This window comes from Arachis ipaensis, chromosome B01 (assembly GCF_000816755.2).
Source record: "Arachis ipaensis cultivar K30076 chromosome B01, Araip1.1, whole genome shotgun sequence".
Taxonomy (NCBI): Eukaryota; Viridiplantae; Streptophyta; class Magnoliopsida; order Fabales; family Fabaceae; genus Arachis; species Arachis ipaensis.
This window is the reverse complement of record NC_029785.2, coordinates 35,732,268-35,742,156: the sequence shown is the minus strand read 5'-3', so window position 1 is coordinate 35,742,156 and position 9,889 is coordinate 35,732,268.

Genomic DNA, 9,889 nt, shown 5'->3' with positions numbered 1-9,889 from the left:
ACGTACATTTAATAAAAATTATTTTTAAAAAATAAAAATAAAAAATAAAATCTAAACCTATTCTTAACAACCCCCTTCTCTTTTTTTTTTGAAACATCCAAGTTTATTATTGTTTAATTAGGAAGATTCAATATGATCATTCCTTATCCATCCTAATATTCTAATGGAAGTCATTTCGCTTGAATGGCCGCTACTCTATTTTGTAGGCGTCTCATTTCGCACGTGTCAGTGAGCAAATATAAAAAGATGATTTCAATCTCCAATTCGCAGGCACCATGACTGAAATGATGTGCAATTTCATTTTATATTTAAAGAAATAATTATTTTATTTTATTTGTTTATATAAAAAAGCAAAAACTACACCTTGGTCGTCAAGCGTCAGGAGCTTTCCACTGATGAGATGTCAGACATGGATAAAGCATTGAAACTGGTGAAAACTATGCTAAAGTTGAAGGTCCAGGTTGAAAAAATGTTCCACTGTAATAAAAAAAATATGTACATAGAAACCGCGAGACCCCTGCCATTTTGCATCTCAACATAAACCGCAGCAGAGGTGTAACGGTTTATGGACGTTTGCAATTCACACACAAACCGCGACACCCCTACGGTGGATTATGTGCAGTTTGGCTTCGAACGTAATCCACGAGACCTATGTAGCGGTTTACGTTCATTTTTAAACCGTGGGTCCCTGTCGCGGTTTACATAATTTATAGAAAAAATGCATTTTGGTATCCATTTTGTAAAATGTGTATTCTAGTAAAATTGGAAGCTAAATTATTTATTTTGGTAAATTACCCTTTTTTAAATATCGTATTTGAAAACTAAGATTTAAAATTTTAACTTTTAAATATTAAATTTTAACGTTTAAAATTATAAATTTTGTAGTTTAGTATTTAAAATTTAAAACTTCAATTTTTGAAATAGAACCTAACGGTCGTATTTTATTTTCTTAAATTTTAAAATTATAAATTTTGTAGTTTGGTATTTAAAATTTTAGACTTCAACTTTAAAATTATAAGTTTAGTATTTTATTATTTTAAACTTAAGATTTAAATATTAAATTTAAGTCGTATTATTTTAAATTTTATAATGTAGGACTTATGAATTTAAAAGTTGGATTTTTTTACTTATTCTAAAATACAGTTAGATATGTTTCAAACTGAAATATAAAAGTTCAACATTTTTGTTTCTCTATCTTAGTGAAATTAGGTTGAAAAATAATGGTAACTAAACTATATTTGAAATGTTAATTAAGACTGGATAGACAGGACACTTGTAATTTTTGTTTTCGATTATAATTTATGGTTTAAACTTATGAGTTTCGGAATTTCATTTGGTGTGGTTATTTTTTTCACATGCTGCAGCCAAGTAAGTGTATTTATAGTTTGGAGGCAACAGAATATGCCTTTGCATGATAGGATCATACCGTATTTAGAGAGGGCTAGTTTGTACCACCTGGTTAGGCTCAACACACGGTGATTCTGATTAGATGAGCCTTTTGTCAGTGCATTCATTGAGAGGTGTCGTCCTTAGATGTACACCTTTCATATGCCATTCGGAGAGTGCACCATCATGTTGCAGGATGTGGCATACCAGCTGGAGTTGCCCGCAGGCACGGACCTACATGTTACAATAGGGGGCACTTGCCCCCACTCCCATTTCAATTATATATATATATAACCTAATTATTTAAAGTCCCAAATTCATTTTATCTTTCTATCATTTTGACTATTAGTTAACCTAATCAAATTTAGTCCTTTTTCATTCTCAAATCCCAACCGTCACCACTCTTTTATTCTCTTAAACCCTCTTCTTAATTTCATATTTTTAACCTTCTTTTTCTATTCCTTTTTTAGTAGTCATCTTCTCTTATCAAAAGGTAAATTTTAAATATTTTTTTATATAACTCTCTATGATTCTATATATTATTATTAAAACTCATTTAAGAATATTTTATCATTAAACTTTTAGAAATTACAGTTTGACTTCCAAACTTTTATCTATTTATAGTTTAATCCTAAACTTTTTTGTATTTATATTTTTACCCTAACATTTTTATTCCATGGAAGGCACGTCCAACATGCCTCTAATGGAGCAAGCCTACACGTTTAACATGAAGAGAGGCACGTCCATCATGCCACTAGAGGAGCTCCTAGGGACTTGCCTCCAAAGGTTGCGTCCAAGGTGAGCTAGGGCACCTTCAACGTGCCACCTAAATCCCCCTCTAGGGGCTCAACTCTAACCACATGTCCAACGTGCCTGCCTGCACATCCAACACACCAGCCAGCCTCTTCACCATGCGTTCAACCCATGGACACTTGCGTCCAACGCATGGACCAGCCAATCTCCAGTGCCTCTTAATTTTTTTCACTAATTTCTAAGCCTCTAAGCTTGAATGGGAGAGTGAAGATTAGGCACAAAGCCCATGTTATCTAGCATTGATTGAGGATTATGAGGAGAAAGATCTAAAGCTTAACTTGAGATGGAGAACGTCCATTAGTTAGATTTAATTCTATTTTAATTTGATTGAATTTTGAATTTTAGGTTAACATATATAAGGGAAGGGAGACAGGCGGAGTTCTCTTCTTCCGGTCATTTTTACAATTCATAATTCTTAGTTTTTCTTTGATCATGAGCAACTAATATCCTCTGTTAAGGTTAGAAGCTGATGAGTGAATATTTTATATGCTTTTTAATGCTATTTTTCTAGTGTTTTTAGTATATTTTGTTAAGTTTTATTATGTTTTAGTAGGTTTTAATGCAAAATTTATTTTTCGGATAATAATTTGAATTTTTGTATTTTTCTTATGATTTTAGGTGAATTTTGGGTAAATTTGGCAAGTTTTGGCAAAGCCTGATTCTGAGGCAAAGAAAGCATATCAGATGCTGTCAGATTTTGACCTCCGTACATTCAAACGAGCATTTCTAGAGTTACAGAGGTCCAATTGATGCGTTCTCAACGGAGTTGGAGAGATAACTTCTAGGGCTTTCCAGTAATATATAATAGTTTATACTTGTTTTTGGATTGGACTGCCCAAAATGGGCATTAAACTCTCGAACTACTCCCTTTCTGGCGTTCAACGCTCCAAGAGGACAAAGGCCAGCATTGAACGCCCAAGCCTGGCGTTCAATGCCCCCAAGGGAGCACAAGGAAGTGCATCTTACCCCCTATTGGGCGTTGGACACCTACTCCTTCATGTTAGAAGCCAAGCTCAGCATAAAGACTCACCAAGTGGGCCTAGAAGTGGATTTTTGCACCTTTCTGCTTAGTTTATTTCACTTTTGTAATTTTTAATTATTAGATTAGTATATATAGGCGAAGATCAACCATGTTAGGATCTTCAGTCCCTTAGAAATTATCATACGTTATTTTATGTACAGTATGAGCAGTTAAACCTCCTAGGTTAAGGTTAGGAGCTCTGCTGATTCTTATGGATTAATGCAATTACTTTTCTACTTCAATCTATGTTTGATTCTATACTATGATGCATTGTCGTTCTTCATCCTTATAAATTTGGGATGGAACAAAAGTATGACTCCCTGTTCTACATGAGTTCTTTACGAGTCCTGACCCGGATAACATTAAGCTATAGCTTGAGAGTGCATCACGGGTTCCAACAAGTTACTTGGGCTAATTGGGATATGTGACATGAAATCTCGTTAGTCAGGGGTAATTGAGGTTCCTGTGGCTCTAAGGATTAGAATCATAGAGCGTCATTCTCTGATCCGGATGATCCGACCTTGTCTGTGGCGTTTTGAGTAGGATCATCAAGAGATTAAACTGCGCGCGCTTCACCCTCTCCCAGATTGATCTAGCCTATTCTGGTGTTTGGTTTGGATCTGAGGAGATTATTGACCACGACTAATGGCTTAATCACTTGCAGCCTTGCCATTGAAGGAATTATTCAACGTTTGAGTAGTTAGTATGACGTGTTAATCCAGAAGAATAGGCATCTCCGAAGCCTTAATTAATTTCTCATTACTGTCTCTACATTAATTCTTTATTGCTTTTGTTATTGCTTGTTTATGCGCCTACAACAAACAACAAATATCTTTTTATTCACCTGACTAAGATCTGCAGGATAACCACAGCTTGATCAATCCAGCAATCCTCGTGGGATTCGACCCTCACTCACCTGAGGTATTACTTGGACGACCCGGTGCACTTGCCGGTTCAGTCGTGCGAGTCACAAATTCACGCACCAAGTTTTTGGCGCCATTGTCGGGAATTGTTTGTGATTGACGAACTAACAGTTGTCTTGCTGCTTAGATCAGGTACATTTTACTATTTTTCTTTTTTGTGTTTCTTATTCTCTTTTGTTTAAATTTTTTTCATAAAAAAAAACAAAAAATAAAAAATATTTTTTTTTTCATATCTTTTTCTTTTGTTCGAGTCTTGTGTCAAAATTTGAGTTTGGTGCCCCTTTGGTTTACACTTCTTTTCTTGATTTTTTTGAAAATTGTTCTTGCTTTTCTTTCTTTGTGTCGAAAATTTCTTGGTATTTTTCTTTCTTTGATTTCTAAATTTTTAAATTTTGTGTCTTTTAGTATTTTTCCCTCAAATTTTCGAAAATAGTGTCTTTGAATTTAAAACTTTTTTATAGTTTGGTGTCTTGTTAGTATTTGTTTTTCCTGTTGTTATCTTTTCTTTTCTTTTTAATTTGAAGTTAAAAATCTTTTAATTTATTAAAATCTTATCTTATCTATCTCTCTTCCTATAGACTTTTTCAAATTTTTAAATTTAAAATCTTTCTTTGACTTTCTCCCTTTAACTTCAAAAGTTTTTAAAATCAAATCTTTTGTCTTAAATTTTAAAATCTTATCTTATCTTGTTTCTCTCTTTTAACTTTCTCTTTTTAATTTTTAAATTTCAAATATTCTTTTCCAACTTCTTACTTTTTAAAATTTCAAATATTTTCAAAAATCAAATCTCTTTCAAATCTTTTATTTTATTTTATTTTCAAATCTTTCATAGTTACTTGTTTGCTTCATTTTAATTTTAAAAGTTTGATTCTTTCTAATTCTTCTCTCTCTCTTCTATTTTCGAAAATCTCTAACTCTTCTCTCTCTTCTTTTTCGAAAACCTTCTTCTTCCTTCTCTCTTTATTTTTGAAAATTTATTTTAAATTAAAAGACATCTTTCTTTTCTTTTCTCGTCTTCTAACTCTCTCACAAGGACCTCTATACCCTCACATAGAGACTCCTTTTTCTTTCTCTTCTTGGTTTCTTTCTTCTTGTTTATGAATAGGAGTAGGGATAAAGAATCTCTCTTTGATCCGGATCCTGAACCTGAAAGGACTCTGAGAAGGCGTCTGCAACAAGCTCAGGCTAGCAGAGCTGTAAGGAATCTCACAGGAGCTCTAGAGCAAGAAGCTGAAGATACAAAAATAGCAACTCATCCAGATAATGAGGGTGATGCAAGAAAGGTCCTAGGATCTTACACTGCACCCAATTCTGATTTCTATGGGCGCAGCATCTCCATTCCTATCATTGGTGCAAACAACTTTGAGTTGAAGCCTCAATTGGTCACTCTAGTACAACAGAACTGCTAGTTTCATGGACTTCTACAGGAAGATCCAAACAAATTCATATATGATTTTCTGCAGATATGTGACACTGTCAAGACTAATGGAGTAAATCCAGAAGTCTATAAGCTCATGCTCTTTTCCTTTGCTGTAAGAGACAGAGCAAGGCTATAGCTGGATTCCTAGCCTAAGGAAAGCCTAGATACTTGGGAGAAGATGATCAATGGATTCTTGACCAAGTTCTTTCCAACTTAGAAGCTGAGCAAGCTTAGGGTGGAAGTACAAACCTTTAGATAGAAAGAGGGTGAGTCCATCTATGAAGCTTGGGAAAGATACAAGCAACTGATCAAGAGATGTCCTCTTGACATGATTTCAGAATGGACCATGCTAGACATCTTCTATGATGGTCTATCTGAAGTGTCCAAGATGTCATTGGACCACTCTGCAGGTGGATCCCTCCATTTTAAGAAGACGCCTGAAGAGGCACAGGAGCTTATTGACATGGTTGCCAACAACCAGTATATGTACACTTCTGAGAGGAACCCTGTGAACAATGCGGCAGCTCAGAAGAGAGGCGTCTTGGAAGTAGACACCTTAGATGCCATCTTGGCTTAAAACAAACTCATGTCCCAGCAGATCAACATGATCTCTCAGCACCTGAGTGGGACACAGAGCCCAGTTGCTTACTGTCTAAAAACAGCATATGAAATAGATGCTGGTGATAACGCCTGGACAACCATGCAGAAGGTGAACTATATGCGAAACTCCTCCAGAAGTGGATTTTTGCTCCTTTCTACATAGTTTATTTCACTTTTATAATTTTTAATTATTAGATTAGTATATATAGGCGAAGATCACCCATGTTAGGATCTTCAGCCCCTCAGAACTTATTATACGTTATTTTTTGTACAGTATGAGTGGCTAAACCTCCTAGGTTAAGGTTAGGAGCTCTGCTGATTTCTATGGATTAATGCAATTACTTTTCTACTTCAATCTATGTTTGATTCTATTCTATGATGCATTTTTGTTCTTCATCCTTATAAATTTGGCATGGAATGAAAGTATGATCCCCTATTCTACATGAGTTCTTTACGAGTCCTGACCTGGATAGTATTGAGCTATAACTTGAGAGTGCATCACGGGTTCCAACAAGTTACTTGGACTAATTGGGATATGTGACATGAAATCCCGTTAGTCAAGGGTAACTGAGGTTCCTGTGGCTCTAAGGGCTAGAATCATAGAGCGTCATTCTCTGATCCGGAAGATCCGACCTTGTCTGTGACATTTTGAGTAGGATCATCAAGAGATTGAACTGCGCGCGCATCACCCTCTCTCAGATTGATCTAGCCTGTTCGGGTGTTTGGTTTAGATCTGAGGAGATTAATGACCACGACCAATGGCTTAATTACTTACATCCTTGCCATTGAAGGAATCATTCATCGTTTGAGTAGTTAGTATGATGTGTTAATCCAGAAGAATAAGCATCTCCGAAGCTTTAACTAATTTTTCATTACTGTTTCTACATTAATTCTTTATCGCTTTTGTTATTGCTTGTTTATGTGCCTACAACAAACAACAACTATCTTTCTATTCGCCTGACTAAGATCTGCAGAATAACCACAACTTGATCAATCTGAAAATCCTCGTGGGATTTGACCCTCACTCACCTGAGGTATTACTTGGATGACCCGGTGCACTTGCCGGTTCAGTTGTGCAAGTCACAAATTCGTGCACCAGAAGATCTATTTATTACCATGGATTAATATCATTACTTTTCTATTCTTGATTTATGCATTGATATTTTCTTAAGAATTTTCTTTTTGTTCTTCATCACAAGGGTTTGAGTTTATTGGAAAATAGCTTGAATGTGAGTTGAATTCTATATGCATCTTGGAAAAGATTATTTGATAGAATTAGATTTGAAAACCTTTTCTCTCAATTCTGAAAGTTTTGAACATGGCTTGATAAGTAACATTGAATCAATTATGTTTAAATCTTAAGAATTGTGTGGCTTATGAATCAGTATGTGTGCTTTATCTCTTATCATAATTGATTGATCAAGGAATTAACGATTTGCTAAGTTAATGAAAACCATATTACCAAGGAATTTGGGTTTGGTTAATTAAGATTCACCATAAGATACATCTTTGTATAATCAAGGTAGATAGTAAAAAGTATTTTTCTTGAAGTTTTAAACACCTCCAAAACCTTAGTATTCCATTCATACTATTTTCTCAACAGTTTATAAAATGCCTTCATTTGATCTTCTATTTTTGATATTTAATATTGATAAAATTCTAGATTAAAATTGTCTAGTTAGAATAATCAATTAATTCTTGTGTGCTCAGTTCGTTAATTCTCGTGGAAACAATAACCCACTCCCGTGGTATTACTTGATATGATTCGATGCACTTGCTGAGTTATGATTTTACAAAATTTTACTTCAAGTTTTTGCCTCCGTTGCCGGGAATTAACCGAGATTGATATCAAATGGTTAATTGATTGCCTACATTAGACCTTTATTTTTCTGTCCTTTTTATTTTTCATCTTACCCGAAATTTTCTTTACTTTGACATAGGAAATTTCACTTTTTCTTGGTATTTTTGTGTTTATGCAGGACAACCAAGAACAAAGCATCTTCTATACGATCCTGAAATTGAGCTAACCCTCTAGAGACAGAGAAAGGAAGCTAGAATCAAGAGGGTAGTAGAGAAAATTGAAGAGGAGTTTGAGCCAGAAATCATGACAAACAACAACAACAATGCCAATGCTAGGAGGATTCTTGAAGACTTTGTTATTCCCACAAGTAATAGTTGTGGGAGTAGCACAGTGAGGCCCATTATGGAGGCAAACAACTTTGAGTTGAAGTCTCAACTCATCATTTTGGTGCAACAAAATTGTCAATTTAGTGGGAGTCCTTAAGAAGATCCTAATCTGTTCATATCTAGCTTCCTACAAATATGTGACATAGTCAAGTCCAATGGCATCTCTGCTAAAGCTTATCGCTTGATGTTGTTCCCACTTTGTAAGGGATCGAGCCAAGTAGTGGCTTGAAACTCAACCAAAGGAGAGCAGTACAATATGGGATGATTTGATTAATAAGTTCTTAACCAAATTTTTTCACTACAGAGGTTGGCAAAGCTGAGACATGATATCTTAACTTTTACTCAGAAAGATGGAGAATCTCTTTATAAAACTTGAAAAAGGTACAAAGAATTGTTGAGAAAGTTCCCCCAAGATATGTTTGTTGGTTGGGTGCAACTAGAAATATTTTATGATGGACTTACCCCCAGGGACGGATCCACTCCTCAGGGTGTGGGGGCAAGCGCCCCCACTACAATTTGGAATTTTATTGAGTAGTATATAATAATATTTATTTGTCCCCACTAAATTATTAAATTTGACTCCACAATAATTTTTTATTCAACTTTTGACACTTGATAGCCAATTTGAGAACTTCATATTAGATGTCCATTATAATGATCAAGTTTTAAATTTAAATAAGATTGATGTTCTTTCTTAGAAATCGACTCGAAAGAATATTATCTATTCATTTATATTTCTTCTTTTAAAATTAGCTTTAGTTTTTTTTCATAATAACTACACTAATTAAATGAACTTTTTTAACTATGAATATCATCAAGAGCTAATTGTATAAAAATTGAGTTGTAAATGATTATTTAATTTATACACAAATTTATAGTAGATAATTTGATAGCTAATTTTTTATGTAAACGTAATATTTTTATTATAAAAATTATTATCATGTTATATATATTTTGCCCCCACTATCAAAATTTTTTGGATCCGTCACTGTTTACCCCTACTTCTAGGACTTTATTGGATTTCTGTACTAAAGCTAGATGTATTAGAAAACAAGTAATTAAACAAGAAGAAATATGTAGCTGGGAACTTGTGGACCATGGGAGTTATAAGGTGATTTATCCAAAATTTAATAATAAAATATTTTTCGAAAAATAATTACTAAAACTAGATGTATTAGATCACGAGTATTTGACTTACTAGAGTAAATATATGAGCTACTAGTATAAATGATACTAATAACATAATTATCTCAACTATAAAAGATATTTGAAGATGCCTTAGCATAACTAATGTTCAACAGAGAGTGTTGGCATTAAACCATGCCAGTAGATTTTGGTTCGGGTTAAAATAATATTATCATAAAATCATTATAATAAAATATTAATATAATCAAATATTATAAAAAATTATTATTATTTATTTTTCTGCGTGCTCAAAATCGGCTGGTTAAATAGAATCTAACCGTGTCATTCGGATTTTCAAAATTTCCAGTTGAAGCGGCTCTAAAAAGCAGTTTTCCAATGGTTTAGTAACTGATG